This window comes from Cajanus cajan, chromosome 3 (assembly GCF_000230855.2).
Source record: "Cajanus cajan strain Asha chromosome 3, NIPB_CcT2T_4, whole genome shotgun sequence".
NCBI classification, from domain to species: domain Eukaryota; kingdom Viridiplantae; phylum Streptophyta; class Magnoliopsida; order Fabales; family Fabaceae; genus Cajanus; species Cajanus cajan.
Window position 1 is genome coordinate 12,878,212 of NC_138519.1, and position 18,140 is coordinate 12,896,351.

An 18,140-nucleotide genomic window follows, 5' to 3' on the forward strand; every position below is an offset into this window, starting at 1 on the left:
ATTATTCCTCTACCCAATTCCCTCATGTACTCTACATATAAATAATCCCCTTTTCCCCCGTACCTGGATGAATAGGAACTTGGGCAGAACCTCCTCCTCTTTTTCTTAAATCGGGACCGGAATTAGAGCAGAACCTCCTCTCTTATTCTCTCTTTTTATTTCTCTAGAATTTCTTCTCTCTAGAATTCTAAATTTTCAAAACCTTAGGCCCCTATTTATAGAAATTTTGAAGTTACTATGCACTATGCACTATTCATTAAAATAATATTATAAGTTACTATGCACTATTCATTAAAATATTAAAATTAATTAAAAAATTGAAACTTGCTTCCCTCGTGGTTTCCTTAGCAGCCATTTACTATTCACGTATACGTATACGTGAATAGTAAAATACGTATATGTAAATAGTAAAAATACGTATACATAAATAGTAAAATACGTATACGTAAATAGTAAAATACGTGTAAAAATATGATAATCCTTCTAATAATCCCAATACATAAGAATAAAATTTTTGGGATGTTACATTACTCCCCTCCTTTTAGAAATTTCGTCCTCGAAATTTTTGCAATGATAAACTCTTCGCTTCTTACTTCTAATTCTTATGCAACCTCATTACCTTACTTATACAACTCTATCAATTTCATCAAATGATTTCTAAGGGTAAGACAAATAACCTTGACAAGCCTATCCATATAAACAAAATCAATCTCTTAAGTGTCTCAGACAAATCTATCACAAAAGTCTTATCCATTCACCATTTTACTTCCAACATGGAGCGTCCAAGTGCTACAAAATTCTTAAAGACTTATAGTATGCTAATCACAAGTATACAATTGCTTCACTCCTCTCTTCATCATAGGTCACAATACTTCCGCTGCGCTACTCTGATACATCGTAGTAGTTCTTAAATAAAAGAGTACTCTTATATTCTTCCTCTAAAAATCATTTTTCTTAATTCAAAATTACTAAGCGCCCAAATTTATTCTTGCATCTCAAAACAACATCAATTTCTATTTAGAAAAGTTTAATCATATTCCTACTAATATTTTCCACTTGGTTCACTAGGAAAGGCTCTAACCCCTGAGCTTCTATAATCTTATTCACTAATTCACTAGTTATTTTCAATCATACTCAATTCAATATTCCTAGAGGTAATCTCACACATCAATCATAAGTCTCTAAATTCTTCAATCAAATCCAATTCTTAAATAATCAAAAATAATATATTAGTGATCATCGTAATCAAGGGATCTATCACAATATTGATATTACTTCTATAATCATCTATAAAGATCAAACACCTAAGCATGTTAACTAGATACACATATCAAATCACTAATTTTACTATTCCATCTACAACCAAGTCAAACCTCTATCCATCACCTTATTCTATATCCTCATATCTTGTTACCAATATGAATCAACTAATTGTATTTCTCCAATTTCTCTCAATGATCCACTTGTTATTCGAGTCATACCTAATTTTTCACCACTAGGAGTAATCTCACAAGTCAGACTTAAATTCTTAAAAAGATCCATCTTTCTAATCATAAGGAAAATATAAAGGTTTTCTAATCAAAACATCAATTACCACAATGGCTTTGGCCAAATAACTAATAAGATCAAAATCTTATTTCTTAAGAAGTTTCTAACTATCTCTTTTGGTCAATAGATATTTTAAAACTGAATACCTCAAGCTTAGAATCATATAGGTAATGTCTCCAATTCAAGGTCATGGGTAAGGTAATTCCTCTCATGAATTCTCAATTTTCTAGAAGTATAAGCTATTATTTGATCCATTTTGCATTCACATTCTATCCAAACCTACCTTAGGAATATAAATATATACCACAAAAGACTTACTAAAATCTAGTAGTATTAACATTAGTCAATCTTGCCTTAAGAGTTGGAACTACTCTCATACCTACTATCCCACATAAAGACAATACCCCTCTTAGTGAATATAGTTAAGGGCAATGCTATCTTAAAAATTCCTTTAATAAATCTCCAATAATAATAAACTAATATCATAAAACTCTTATCTTCACTAACTGGATTAGATATCTCCCCACTTAAACACAACTTCTACAAGAGTCATATCCATGTTTACCTCAACTGGAACTTATAGGGACAAGAAAACTTATCTCATACAATAAAAATAAATTAATCAATCAAACAAGCAATCACTCAATCAATAAAAATAAAATAAAATAAAATAATAATACTTTGATAACTCAACATACATCCGTCTTGAATATATCTCCACCCTTAACTACAATATGATCATATCATACCCTAAGATCACTTTTACTAACCACACTACATTCACCAATCGATCCCTAAGGTCATCTATCCACATATCAACCTACCTGCATATTAAATCATATTCGAATACCTACTTTAAACCTTCATATATACCATCCATATGAACAACCTTTACCACATAGCATCATACAACCTTAAACAACCTCTTAATCCATATGATAACGCACCGAAATATTTTAACAAAGTCAATTCTTATCCTTGCATTGCCTACTAACCCAAAAACATTATTATACAGCCTAACTTCTCTTTTAAACAACTACCAAAGAAAACAACACATCCCACGTGATCTCAACCTATCACCAAAGAAAGCTAAGTGATTAAACTACAACTCTTATGAAGACATCAGAATTTAAAAGGATCATCTTCTTAGCTAAAAATTCAAAAATCACCACAGATATATTCAATGCTTACAACTAGACCTTTGCTCATCAAAGTAACTATAACGGGAGTGCAAACATCCCCTACACACTAATGCATCAACATCTAAGCCACAAAATACCTCAATCCTTCCAAACTTACTTCTTACCACCTCAAATTTAAATCAAATTTTCTCTCCACAAATTTAAACCAAACGATTCACATATTCGTATAAAAAGACTTAGAAAATATGCGGCTATCAAATTCTAGAAATCATCAATTCTTCAATTTCTCCTTAAAAAAAAAAAAAAAAAAAAAAAAAAAAAATACCAAAACCCCATTTCTCGACATATGTCATCCTTGAATTCAATCGCTACAACTATAGCTTTCAAAAATTTCACTAATCGTAAACTCTTAGTACACTTAAAATAAATCCATGTCTTATTCAAATCTAAGGCCTCAATAATTCCTATAATATTAGCACAGTATCTCGTCTATTATTCACACATATGCTTTCAACACAAGCGATATCACTAAACCACTACCTCTTACGTAAGCAAGAAATATCAAACAAATAAGCGATTATCAAAGAAGCAATCAAAAATAGCATTCATCAAAATCTATCATACAAATCCTGAGAACACATTGCACACAAATAACAACATAATCAATCATCACATTAGCACATCAATCAACTCATCACATTATTAATCTACCAAACAAGCATAGTAGACTCATAACTCACGGCCGATTGGATCGGCCTGCTCTGATACCACTAAATGTGACACCCTTACTACCCCAACACATATATCGAAATATAATAAAAAAAAAATTAAGGAAAATAAACTTTTTAAGTTGGTAAAAGGGTTCACATAATACTTCATAACTGTTCTGACTGAAAAATAAAACTTGAAAGATAAAATTCAAGAGTTTACACATTTTTCAAAGAAAATAACATTTATTACAATACCAAATATTCTATCCTAGAGATCCTCTTGCCCCGATGTCACACTATCAGAGCATTTCCCAAATTAACGGATGGCATTCTATATACCACTTGCAGTTGGATCCTCTCCACCTAAAATATCAACAATTTATACGGTGAGAAAAGAAAAATTATCTATATGCAAAATACATTCAATCATATCACAGTATAATTTCATCATAACTCATTATATAGTGTATATATATATATATATATATATCAATTACTCATCATATTCACATACAACATTCGTGCCAATCCAACAATTAACACTATGCCAAGGCCTCGCCACATCTGACACAAGTGATACAGGTTAATTGCCTCACTCAACCCACACCAGACCAGGGTCACGCCCTCCCTGTAGCATCACTTACCCAGGGGCCGTGCCGTCCCTCGCCATTTTGGTGTGAGGAAACACAATCACATTACAATCAATACAATCTCTTGCAATTAACCCTATGCCAGGGCTGCCATAAGCGACATAAGTGGTGGTGTTAACTGTCCTACTCATCCCACATCATACTAGGGTCACGCCTTCCCTATAGCACCACTTACCCAGGGGTCGTGCCATCCTAGTCATCAATGTGAGACATCACAAGCATAATCATACAATATCTCAACTCATAATTCAAATTCACATCAATATCATCCATCAAATAACGTAAAAATAACTAATATAATAATCAATAGAATAATTAGTATAAACTATAAACAGCGTATCAGGGGTTATACTACTCCTACCATGCTCATCCTTATTTCATATGAAAGATAAGAAAATTTCCTATAACTCTCATGAAGACATCAAGTCCTAATTCCATCATCTACTTTGTGAAAAATGATAAAAACCGCAACAGCTATAGATAAAGCTGACAGCTTGACCCCTCTTCACTAAAACATCCATATCTGGAGTTCTAGACCTCCTTTTTGGGTGATTCCAACGCCATTGGAAAGCTAAAATCCAAGGCTACAACTTTCATTAAGACCTCAAAATCAAAATATTCACGCTCAGCGCCCAGACTTGCACTCAGCGCGCCCAGCGCATTCTGCAACCAGCAACCCGTACTACCCTTACAATATAGTGAAAAAATAGGAATACATATATATATAGATAATAATAAAGAAAATATAAATTAACTCCAGTAAAGGTGGCAGTGCCTCCTAGTTAGGAATCCATTTATATTTTCCAAATCATAAAAATATAACAAAGATGTAAATTTTAGTCTTTTATCAAGAACATTTAAATTACAAAATAATAGGAGGCTCAGCCTTCCATTCAGATAAATTCCAAATTATAAATTAATAGGAGGCTCGGCCTTCCATTCAGATAAATTAAACGTGATTTTAAGAAATTATTCCTCTACCCAATTCCCTCATGTACTCTACATATAAATAATCCCCTTTTCCCCCGTACCTGGATGAATAGGAACTTGGGCAGAACCTCCTCCTCTTTTTCTTAAATCGGGACCGGAATTAGAGCAGAACCTCCTCTCTTATTCTCTCTTTTTATTTCTCTAGAATTTCTTCTCTCTAGAATTCTAAATTTTCAAAACCTTAGGCCCCTATTTATAGAAATTTTGAAGTTACTATGCACTATGCACTATTCATTAAAATAATATTATAAGTTACTATGCACTATTCATTAAAATATTAAAATTAATTAAAAAATTGAAACTTGCTTCCCTCGTGGTTTCCTTAGCAGCCATTTACTATTCACGTATACGTATACGTGAATAGTAAAATACGTATATGTAAATAGTAAAAATACGTATACATAAATAGTAAAATACGTATACGTAAATAGTAAAATACGTGTAAAAATATGATAATTCTTCTAATAATCCCAATACATAAGAATAAAATTTTTGGGATGTTACAGATTTAACTTTAAAATATTTAACTTCCTTAACAACATTTCTATTTATATTTATTAAAATATTATTATAAATTAAATTGATAAGTTATTGTAGCATTTTTTTTCAAAAAATATTATTATAAATAAGATAATATTCTTTTATCTTAATATTATTATTTTTAATTATTTTTTTAAAATTAAAGTCTTATATTTAATAAAAAATGATACATAAAAAATATACTTGTTTAATATTTAATTATTTCACAAAATTAAAGTTACATACCGAGTAAAAGAATAACATATAAAAGAGTATAGATCACCATACAATGAAATTTAATATAAACGAACTTTAATATTTGATCTTGATTTAGCGATTAAATGTCTTTCACCTTAAAAAAAATGTAAAAAGAATATAAGTAAGGGTAACAAAAGAATTTATTTGTATCCAATATTATCCAACCTAGGTACGAATAAATTTATTTAATTTATCATCGATTTAGTTTTATAAATGGTTAGTGATTTATATACTAATTTTTAAATATTCGTTAGATTATAATATAAGATGCATTATGGAATGAGATTTAAAGAAAACTATTTTGACTTTAAAAAATTATAAATTTAAAGAGAAACAATATAAAAATGCAATGATTTATAAAGAAAGGAGAAAAAAAAAATATTTCAAAAATAAAATTATTTAGTTTTAAAAAAATCATAGATGGATTGAATATCCACTTTAAAAAATTTTCAAAGAATGGTTTGAATAATTTTTCTTTTAAATGAATTTAATTTTTAAGAAATTTTTTAATAAATTTAAAATGAATTAATGGATTATTTATTTTAATCCATTATGATATGTCTAAAAAGTTAATTATTCAACTATGTCTCACTTTCAAAGTATAAGTGGAAACATCATCTATATTTAAACTAATTATTATTTTATTTTATTTTTTAAAATAGTAATATTATTAAATATTGATATTAATATATAAAAATGTTGTTAATTTTTTTTTATTAATAATATGACATTTTTCTTTCGTTGCTAAAAACACATGTTGTAACGTTCGGAACCAAATTGAGGGATGGACAAAGCATCGAAGAAGACAGCAGCATGTGGCATGGTACATAGTTTCAATATTTTAATCACAAAATGCACCAGTCACCCAGGTTGCTTTAGAAAATACAGATCTAGCTCGCAATGGCAAAACAAAGAGACAGATTTCGAAAATATTCAACTGCATCAATCTCAGAATTTCTTTCAAAACGCAAAACTAGTTAAAATTGATCCTATGCCACGCTTCAAAACTCCACATAAAAATAAATAAATAAATAAATAATGCATGATTGATATATAGATAGAAAGAAAGAGCATGAATCTGTATGAGTACAATCTAAAAGAACTTTCGAGAATATCTTTTTCTAAAAGTAAAAGATATTTTTTAGCAGAGAAATTTTTAAAAGTTGCCCTAATAAGTTTGTATCTAAACATGTTATATGTAATGGGCTAAGGTTACCTGTTGGATCCGTAGAAAGAAAGAAACAGGACTTGGCTGTGCTTAGATATGAAACCAGCAATAACAAGATCTGTGTTTATCCACAGAACGCAAAACCTCGGTGTCAAAACAAAACGAAACGAAAGATGAAAATGATAATATATAGATATAACAGCTATGCATTAGTCAGATTTGATGAAAGGAACAGTAAGCCGCTATTATTATTTGGGGCTTTAATATTATTTTAAAGATATCTCCACATTTTCTAACACGCAACATTGGGCATATCTCTCGATAAATTATAATGACATCCGTCACATAAACTATTATTAGTTGATATCATGGATTTCTAATTATATATTCCAATTAGTACCAATATACATATATAATTGAATAGTTAAGCTAAAATAAGAAATAAGATTAAAATTAAGATATTTCTATAATAACATAATCAAATTATTTTTAACTAAATCAAAAGACTATAATATCAAGATATTTTTATAATGACATAATCAAATCATAACATAATAAGAATATTCCTCCTAATATTTTGTTAACACCCTCCCTCAAATTCTAGTTAGAATGCTGGATGCTAACTTGAATTTGCTCAAGAGATCTTTGAAGCGAGTAGCACTACTAGAAAAATTAATATTTGTAACGAATTTTGTGACGGAAAAAATAGCGTCGCTAATAGTGACGCATTTTGTGAGGGAATTTTAAGTTTTGTGACGGATTAGCATTTATTGACTTTTGTGACGGATTTTGTGACGGAATATATTTCGTCTCTAAAAATCCGTCACAAATTTCGTCACTAACTAAAAAATAAAAATTTTGTGACGGAAAAATTTTCGTCTCTAAAAATCCGTCACAAATTTCATCACTAAACAAAAAAAAATGTTTGTGACCGATTTTGTGACAGAATAAACTTCGTCTCTAAAAAATCCGTCAATAAATAAAAAAAAATTAGTGACGGATTTTTCCCTCTCAAAATTCCGTCACAAATAAGTTAAAATATTTTGTGAAAAAATTTGTGACGAATTATTCCCTCTCAAAATATTAAATTTTATTTATGAAACTTTTATATTTAAGAATTATGCATAATTAAAGAAAATATGTTAAATATTTTTAAAAAATAATAATAAAAATAAAAATATTTTATTTCATTAAAAGACTGAAAAAATTATGAAATTTATTTAATTAAATAAAAAATTGTCAATTTTGAGCATAAGAAATTAAAACATTTATTACAAATATTTAAAAAAAAAACTTGTGAAATTAAAAAAAAAAGAGTATTAATTTAATTTTGGCTTAATTACATTTTTGTTCTCTCAAGTATTGTAATTGTGCAATTTTGATCCCTAAGGTTTTAATTGGATAATTTTAGTCCCTAAATAATTGTAATTGTGCAATTTTAGTTCTTTAAATTTTAATTGAACAATTTTAGTCCCTCAAATATTGTAACAGCCCACGCAACCCGCATGTGGATATTGTCCGCTTTGGACCTCGCGGCCTCACGGTTTTGTTCTTAGGCTCTTTCCCAAAACGCGTCCACACAAGGAAGGTATCCACACCCATATATATGGCATGCTTCGTTCTCCTTCCTAACCAATGTGGGACTTCACAATCCACCCCCCTCATGGGAGTCCAGCGGTCCAGGCTCTGATACCAAATGTAACACCCCAGCAACCCCGCATGTGGATATTGTCCGCTTTGGCCGCAGCCCTCACGGTTTTGCTTCTGGCAATGGCACTCATGCCACCCCAAAACGCGTCCACACAAGGAAGGTATCCACACCCATATATATGGCATGCTTCGTTCTCCTTCCTAACCGATGTGGGACTTCACAATCCATGCATCACCACTAACCCCGCGACTTCGTGATAAGAACGGTTAGGGAAATTCCTTCATTCTCGGGGCCCAAGAGACCCATGAACGACGTACCATAAAACCCAAAACCCTAGAGTTGAGGAGACAGATTTACACTTTTGAATGCTCTGGCTTTGAAGTACGATCTAGGAAAAAATCCTAGTCCACCCTTTGGCCAGAACATGAACAATTAATAATTACCATTTTTACGTTCACTCTGCCATATATGTTTCCTCTCTGTTTTATCTTTTATATATTTCGCTTTTTATAAAATGCTTTTAAAGATGAGCTCTCAATAATAAAAATAACAAGAAAAATAAATATACAGAGAAAGGTTGATTTAATTGATTAATAGCAATTTTAAAATTGCGCAATTTCCACCGTACATAAACCGTTCAATTTCGTGCCAGAAGTAAGAGAAAGCAAAAGTGTGTTATTCATGCAAAGACTCGGTGGTTGTTTTAATACAGACTGTGGAACAATTGTTGTTATTTTAATATCGATAAGAAAACAAGAAACACCAAATTTACCCTTGTTCTAAGAGAGGCAATATATTAATATTATTGAACAGAAATTTTATCCTTTTAGATATTTTTTAAAAATAACAAATTAACAACATGCATCACCACCACCTTGACGGTCTAAACGCAATAGACCAAACATAAACTTCATTTATACTAACAATTTCCTAACCATTGAGTATATTATATAATATTAGACGATTGTAGATTATGTTTCAAAAGTAAGATCCAATTTTATATTTTTTAAGTTTAGAAACAATTTTTTAATGTAGTCCAAAATATTCATCTTACACTCTCCACTAGAGCCATGATATAATGAATCATGAATTGACGAGTCAGATTAACAATTTATGTTTAACTTTTTAAAAAGTATAGTCACCACTTTTGGAAGAGGAAAAAAAAGTCCGAGCAACTTTAATTCAACGGATGACTTCGAATCGAAGTAAGATTTTTTTTTTCTTTTTCTAAACTATTTTTATTCTCTCAACTTAAATATTATTCTTTGATCTAAATTATTACTAAAATAATTAACAAAATCAGATTAAAAAAAATATTACCTTTATTTTAAAAGTAGAGTGTCTAAAGTGGATAAAAATTATAAAAATATGTAAAAAAAACATATATTAACTAAGTAAATAAAAATTTAAATTTATCCAAACAAAAAAATGTTAGATAAATTATTATTCATTTTAGTCCTTCTATTTTTTAATATTTAATTTGATTTTGTTTTTAAATAGTCCAATTTGGTCCTCTATTTTTTTTAAATTAATATTACCTTTCTATTCATTTCATTAATGGCATCGTGTCAATTTAGATTAAAAAAATAACACTAAATATTTTTAAAAATTAAAAATTAATTTAAACTATTTAAAAATAATAGATCCAAATTGAATTTCAAAGTTAAAAGTATAATTTATTAAAAGGAATTTTATTACAACAATCAAACTCTGTTCCCATTAAAGAAAAAGTAGTGCTAAAATTTTTATTAGAATAATCAAACTCTGATCCTATTAAAGAAAAAGTAGTGGTATAGGGAGCAAGTGAAGAAAACATCGCTAGCACGGACACTAAAACAGTTCCATCATATAGAAAAGGAATTATTGAACAGGTTTCTATCCTACTTTTAAAAATTACAAGCATTCATCACCACCTGACATTCTGAAAGCAACACACTTAAAAATGATTAGTTCTTAAAACTATTCTTAAAACTATAGAGACTTAAAGTTAAAATAAATGAAAGTATAAGGAATAAAAAAAGTATTTTAACCTTATATCATTATTAGATTAGTGTTAGTAGAGTCGAACATGAGTTTTTTAAGGTCCTGGATAAACAAAAACATAATGTCCTCAATTATTTAAGTATGTTATTTGTATTTTTTTATTGCAAGATTATTAGAATATCAAAAGTATTCTTAGGACCTGTTGGTTTAAAATTGGAAGGTCTCAAAATAGTTAAAGGATTCATGAAGAATTCTTCGACAAAATTGAAGAAAGTTGGTTACAAGCAGTTAGGGGCGGTTCAAGGAAGTTACTCACAAATGTGTGAACATCAGGGTAGTTATATACCATAAGAAGTTGATGTGTATTAACTTTTTCTCGAAGAAAGTATTCAAGGATCGAGAAGTGTAGCAAGTAGTTGCCAGAAGTTAAAAAGCGGTTAAGAGAGGTTACTCACATCACGTAATGGGGAGCGGTTACGCATACCACGTCAAACCCATACAAAATTAACCACTCCCACTTAACCTCTATAAATAGGTGAGGCAATCTCATTTCAGGAGGTCAAAAAATCATGCTTAAGGACTCTCATTGCCTGCGCATATGGCTCCCGGATACAAGATTGTTGAATATGACTTCTTGGCCACCCTTTTTCCTTTTCTTTTCTTAGAATAGTTCTATCTTAGTGTAGCAAGGTGTAATTTCGTAGTTCATTTGTTTCTCAGAATCATCATGTGTTGTAATTAGGGATGACAATGGGGCTTTATGGGGATGGGTAATAGTAAACTCGTCCCCACCCTGCTGAATGAAAATTGGCCACATACCCACCCCATATTCACACGAGTATCTATTAAGCGGATATCCATGAATTTCTTGAATATCCACGGATATCCATGGATATTTATAAATTTTTTAAAAATTAAAAAATTATATTACAAATAATTTTAAGTTTATATTTAATATCATTGAAATATTAAAAATAAAAATTAAATGTTAACTTTGAACTTGTATTTAACGTTAATTTTGTTGACATAATAATAGAAATGCTAGATAATCAATAACTTAAAATACATCAATCTCACACAAGTAAGTGAAAGTCTCATATCACAAAGCTATAATAATTCAATCTCATAATTTCAAATGACAATAAACAACTTAAAATATATAAATCTTATTGGTCCAATCAAAGCTAGAAAATTAATCAAATTACATCCAACATAATTCTATGGAAAGAAAATAAGATGAGAGAGTGTAGTTTTAGGGTTATGTGGTACAAGGATAATTAGGATATTTAAGAAATATTATTAAACGAGTACCCGCGGGTATGAATATCATCATACCCGTCCCTGTCCCGTTTATAAACGGGTAAAAAATTATCCGTCCCCATTATTCGCAGGTACCCACCCAATTAGCCTATCCATTTATTATCCGTAGCGGATTTTACTTGCAGATACCCATGGGTGTGGGTATTTTTGCCATCCCTAGTTGTAATCTGAAATTTATTTGAAGCAAACAAGTCATGACTACTATTATCAACGTATATGTTGTCCATTCAATTTGCCTGAATATGTACATGCATGAATTCCTCGTTTTGTGATAACTATTGATGAATATTTGAAAATCTTTACATGCTAATTTGTAAGGAATTGGACCTCGACTAATTTTATGGGTTTGTTTCGCTGTGATTATCTATCTTCTGTGCATATAAGACTCATTCCAGAAAAATTCATTGCATACTAAGAAAATGTATATTTGAAGTCCATATCCTAATAATACATAACATTTTAGTCACTACATACCTAAATTGAAAACTTTGATAGTTCGAGCAAAAAAGACTCATAAACGAATTTCACCGCAAATAGGACCATTCACATTAAATATGTAACACCTCAGTTTTTATTCCACTTTTTATTGAGGGTATTTTGGTAATTTTATAAAGATGATAGGGGTGATTTAGTAGCTTGGAACGGGCCGTTCCGGAATTGGAACGGGCCGTTCCAAACTACCAAAAGGTATATAATTTAGTAGCTCGGAACGGGCCGTTCTGGAATTGGAACGGGCCGTTCCAAACTACCAAGTTGTGTGTGAGTTAATAGCCCAGAACGGGCCGTTCTTAAGATGGAACGGGCCGTTTCGGACTATTAAATATGCCTTTAACCCTAAATGAGAACGAGCCTGGAACGGGGCGTTCCCAAAATTATGGCCGTTGGGGGTAATTAATGCACACCAGAACGGGCCGTTCTGGTTTTGGAACGGGCCGCTCTGGATGTATTTTTTAGCCACGTTTTAAGGGTCCGGAACGGGTCGTTCCGGATTTGGAACGGGCCGTTCCGGCGTAAAAAGCCTATAAATAGAGTTGTTTGCCACTCCCAAAAAGCACACCTCTCATTTCTGATTTCTTTTCTTCTGCTTTCTCTCTTCTTTTTTCTCCTTTCTGCTTCAGAACGAGGGGAACCCAACGAGGGGGACCAACCAGATCTAGTGTAGATTCAACTTCTTCATATCCAGGTACGGGGGAAAAAGGGAATTATTTATATATAGAGTTACATGAGGGAAATTGGGTAGAGGAAGAACCCCTTAGAATTATGAGTAATTTTAGAAATATTTCTGTTTGAAGAATTATTGGCATTATTTGATTCTGTATATATTTAGGACAATAAATATATAATTTGTTAGTAAAAAAATGATGCTCTAGGAGGGAGAACGAAATTATAGAAAAGTGCCTGTAGGTTAGGTTTTGGAAAAATTAGATTATTTATGTTTGAGGAATTAATTATGCCATTAGATTCCGTATGTGTCGAGGATTAGAAATATATATTTAAATCGTAAGAATGATGATCTGGGAGAGAGAACAAAATTGTAGAAAAGTGCCTGTGAGCTAGGTTTTGGAACAATTAGGAGTTTTACTGTTTACGTTGAAATTATATTAAATTGGTAATTCCGTTGTTTGTTATATTAATTTATGAATATCATTGTTATATTATTTAATAAAAATTGATGATTTAAATGTGAATTACTTGATACGTGTGAAACCCATTATTTTGGACATATCTGATATATGTATGAAATTAAATTATGAGATGTTGTGTGGAATGTGAATGAGATGTGGTTGTGGTTCTTCACACCTATGACCAGGGGTGAGCACGGCCCGAGATTGTTACAAGGGTATCGTGACCTTGGTTAACATGTCAGGGGTGAGCACGGCCCTAGATTAGGGGTAACGTGACCTTGGCACAGTGTTATATCAGGGGTGAGCACGGCTCTGGATTGTTACATGGGTATCGTGACCTTGGTTAACATGTCAGGGGTGAGCACGGTCCTAAGATAGGGATAACGTGACCTTGGCACAGTGTTATATCAGGGGTGAGCACGGCCCGGGATTGTTAAATGGGTAGCGTGACCTTGGCATAGTGTGAAGTGCAAGATTTGTGATGATTGGTTTGATTGAGAATTATGGCGTGATGACAATGCATGATTGATTGAAATACGATATGTTGAAATATTTACGAATATTAAATAATATATTGTCTTTTCTTATGTGCTATATATATAGATGTTTTCTTTTCTCACCGTGCGATTTGTGGATATTTTAGGTGAGGAAGATCTGGCTACGAGTGGTATCTAGAATGTCAACGGTTGATATATCGGGATGCTCTGATATTGTGACATCGGGGCAAAAAGGATTTTGTTTAGAACATAGGTTTTTATTGTAAATGTTATTTTGAAAGTAATTTGAGAACTCTTGCGTTTCATTTTTTTTGTTATTGTGGTTATTGAAGGATAATTTTTTTAAGATTCTCATGTGAACCCTTTTACCGAAATTGAAAAATTTATTTATAAGTTTTTATTATTACAATATATATATATGTTGGGGTAGTAAGGGTGTCACATTTAGTGGTATCAGAGCCTGGACCCGGGCCGGTGTGCCAGCGAGGGCGCTGGACTCCCATGAGGGGGGTGGATTGTGAAGTCCCACATCGGTTAGGAAGGAGAACGAAGCATGCCATATATATGGGTGTGGATACCTTCCTTGTGTGGACGCGTTTTGGGGTGGCATGAGTGTCATTGCCAGAAGCAAAACCGTGAGGGCTGCGGCCAAAGCGGACAATATCCACATGCGGGTTGCTGGGGTGTTACAAATATCATAATTGTACAATTTGAATGTCTCCCATTAAAAATTTAATAATTTTAAAATTTTAATATATATATATATATAATAATAATTTAAAATTATATAATTATTTTCTTATTTAAGTTAGCATATACTATAATTTTTATTAATGTAACAAATGATATATATTTAATATTACTAAATAAATAAAATGTATATATTATTAATAATTTAATATTGTTAATAAATTAATATCAATAATATTTTTAGTATATTTATAGATAAACTCATAATTTGATAAATATAACTTAGTATATGTTAATATAATTTTACAAAAATATAAATATACTAGATAAGATATGTATATTTATAATTAATATACTTATAATTTTGTAAAAGTATATTAATATATAATAAGTTATATTTATCAAATTATGAGTTTATCTATAAATACACTAATAATATTATTGATATTAATTTATCAATAATATTATAAAAATAATAATATATAAATTTTATTTATTTAGTAATAATAAACAATTATACTAATAGAAAATTCGGGATGTTATGTAACATCCCAAATTTTATACAATATTAATAAAAGGGTTATTTTTATGTATTTTAAATATTTATGAAATTATTAAAGGGTTTAAAAATGTAATATCCCAAATTTTAATAAATAAAACAAGTTATTTTGATTTTAAATATTTATTGAGATTATTAGAAGGTTTGTCATATTTTTATTTAAGTATTTTACTATTTACGTATTTTACTATTCATGTATTTTACTATTCACGTATACGTTTTTCACTATTCATAAATACGTATTTACGTATTTGTAAATAGTATTTTACTGTGCATGTGCACAGTAACTGGCGGCTACAGAGGGGGCTGCGGATCTGAAGTTTATAAATTTTAATAAATTTTATTATTTTAATGAATAGTGCATAGTGCATAGTAATTTATAATATTATTTTAATGAATAGTGCATAGTGCATATTAATTTCAAAATTTCTATAAATAGGGGCCTAAGGTTTTGAAAATTTAGAATTCTAGAGAGAAGGAAATTCTGGAGAAATAGAGTAAGGAAAAGGAATAATGTGTAAAATAATACGTTATTCTAAATATTTTAGAACGATATGTTATGTATTAAATTCACAAGATATTCTTTTCTTTACTTTTATTTTTATTAAATAAATATATAGATATTGTTAATGATATAATTATAAAATATTATAAAATTTTATAATTTTATATTGTATAATTTGGGTATTAGAATTAGGCGTTACATTAATGGTATCAGAGCGGTCGATCCAATCGGCCGTGAGTTATGAGTTTACTATGCTTGTTTGGTAGATGAAGTCTATAGTTACAGTAATTAAATCCAAAGAGGATGTATGTTGCGAATTGGAGTTTTAAATATTTTTGATAAAAACCAAAGTGTGAATCTTTGTTATTTTTATTATATGATTTAGAATTTATAAATTATTCCTAACTAGGAGGCACTGCCACCTTTACTGGAATTAATTTATATTTCTTTTATTATTTTTAAACCTTATTAAATAATTTATTAAATTTGATATTTACATATTGATTTTTTTATGGGTTAGATTGTAAGAGGATTTTATTTTAGTTTCTAAGTTCTTTGTGCTAAATATGAAAGTTATTTTGGTTCAAGATTGTAGGAAGAAATTTAAATAATGATTTGGAAGTATCTTAAGGTATTTTTGGGGCTTTAGACTTTGGTGCACTCTTTTGCTGATCAATGCAGGGAATGTTTTAGCTGCAGTTTTGTGATGCCAGTACAAGTATTATATTGACAGAGTTGGATTTTATGAATTTCATAAAAGTTGTAAGTTGGATGTTTACTTGTCAAGGGCACCAAAATCAGGTATAATGGAGATCTAGAACTTTCGTTATGAATATTTTAGTGATCAAAAGTCTAGCTGTTAAGCGCTGATTTAATCTACTACAATTTTTGAAATTTTTAGTTAAGTATATGATCATTTTAGAATTTCAAGTCTTTATAAGAATGATAACTTATCCTGTTAGCTTTCTTTTGGTGATAAGTTTGGGATTATTTGGTGATTGGTTTGAGATTATTTGGTGATAGCCTATATAATTTTCTATGTATCATTTTCTTTGATAGTTGTTAAAGAGATATATATGTTGTCATGATATTTGTGAGTTATTAGGAAATCGATTTTATTCTAATATATTGAGGTGTTATCTTGTGGATCAAAAGTTTCTTTAAGGTTGTATGATGTTATGTGGTAAAGGTTGTTAATGTACAGGTTATACGGAGTAAACAGTAATTGATTCATACATGCTTAAGAATGGTATATATGAAGATTTATAGTAGGTATTCTAATATGATTTGATATGCATGTATGCTGATATGAGGATGGACGACCTTAGGAGTGAATTAATGAAGGTTGTGAGATTGACTTTAGGATGTGATATCATCGTATTATAATTGAGGATGAAAATATATTCAAGACAGCTTATGCCAAGTTATCTAAGTATGAATTTTTATGAGGTGAATTTTCTAGGTTGTGTAATTTCTAGTGGAGATATAACGTAGATCTATTTATGATAGAAGTTGTGGGAGATACCTAGGTCAATTAGTTAGGTTAAGAGCTTTGTTGCATTAATTAATATAGGAGATTTATTGAGATAATTTCTAAGATAGTATTACCTGTGTCTGGATTAACCAAGGAGAGAGAGTTGCCTTTATGGAATAGTAAGTGTGATAGTAGTTTTGAAACTCTTAAGGAAAGATTGACTAGTGTTAAGATTATCAAACTTTAGTAAGTGTTGTGGTATATAGTAATGCTTTGAAGACAGGTTTGGGTGGATTATTTCCATGACCTTGAATTAGAAGTCGTAATAGTTACGCTTGAAATTTTGGAAACATTATTGGCATGATTCTAAGTTTGAGATATTTAGTGATCATAAGAATTTTACATAATTGTTTGATCCAAAGGAGTTGAATATGAGACAAAAGAGATAATTGGAAACTGTGAAGGATTAAGATTTTAATCTCAGTTGTTATTCAGAAAGAGTCAATGTGGTGGTCGATACTTTGAGTAAAAAAAAAAAAAAAAACTCTATATATCTCTTCTTATGGTTAAGGGATATCTTTTAGCTCACATTAAGAATTTAAGTTTGATTTGTGAAATTACTTCTAGTAGTGTGAAACTAGGTATGACTCGAGTAAAGAATGGACTATTGAAGGAAATTAGAGAAACATAATTAGTTGATTCATTTTGATGGCAAGACATGAAAGTATAAGACAAGATAGTAGAAAAGATTGGTAGAGGTATAAATAACCCTTATGCTTGGAAGTGGATGGTGTTTTAAGATAGAATCTATGTGCCTAATAATCTCGAATTAAGGAAGATGATCTTAGATA

The 18,140-nt window shown here is 30.1% G+C and overlaps 1 protein-coding gene across 7 annotated transcripts in view; it reads right to left on the bottom strand.

Annotated features, from left to right (window-relative positions):
- The window catches only part of LOC109799257 (monomethylxanthine methyltransferase 2), a 37,592-nt gene extending 28,463 nt beyond the window's left edge, over positions 1–9,129 (bottom strand). For 2 of the 7 annotated variants that reach the window (XM_083070444.1, XM_083070443.1), the window contains exons 1-2: positions 7,034–9,129; positions 64–3,763 (exon numbers count right to left, since the gene is read on the bottom strand). The gene's annotated coding sequence lies outside the window, so the exon portion shown is untranslated. The other 5 variants (XR_014432200.1, XR_014432198.1, XR_014432199.1 and 2 more) reach the window with 5 other exon arrangements.
- Positions 9,130–18,140: the final 9,011 nt, after the last annotated feature.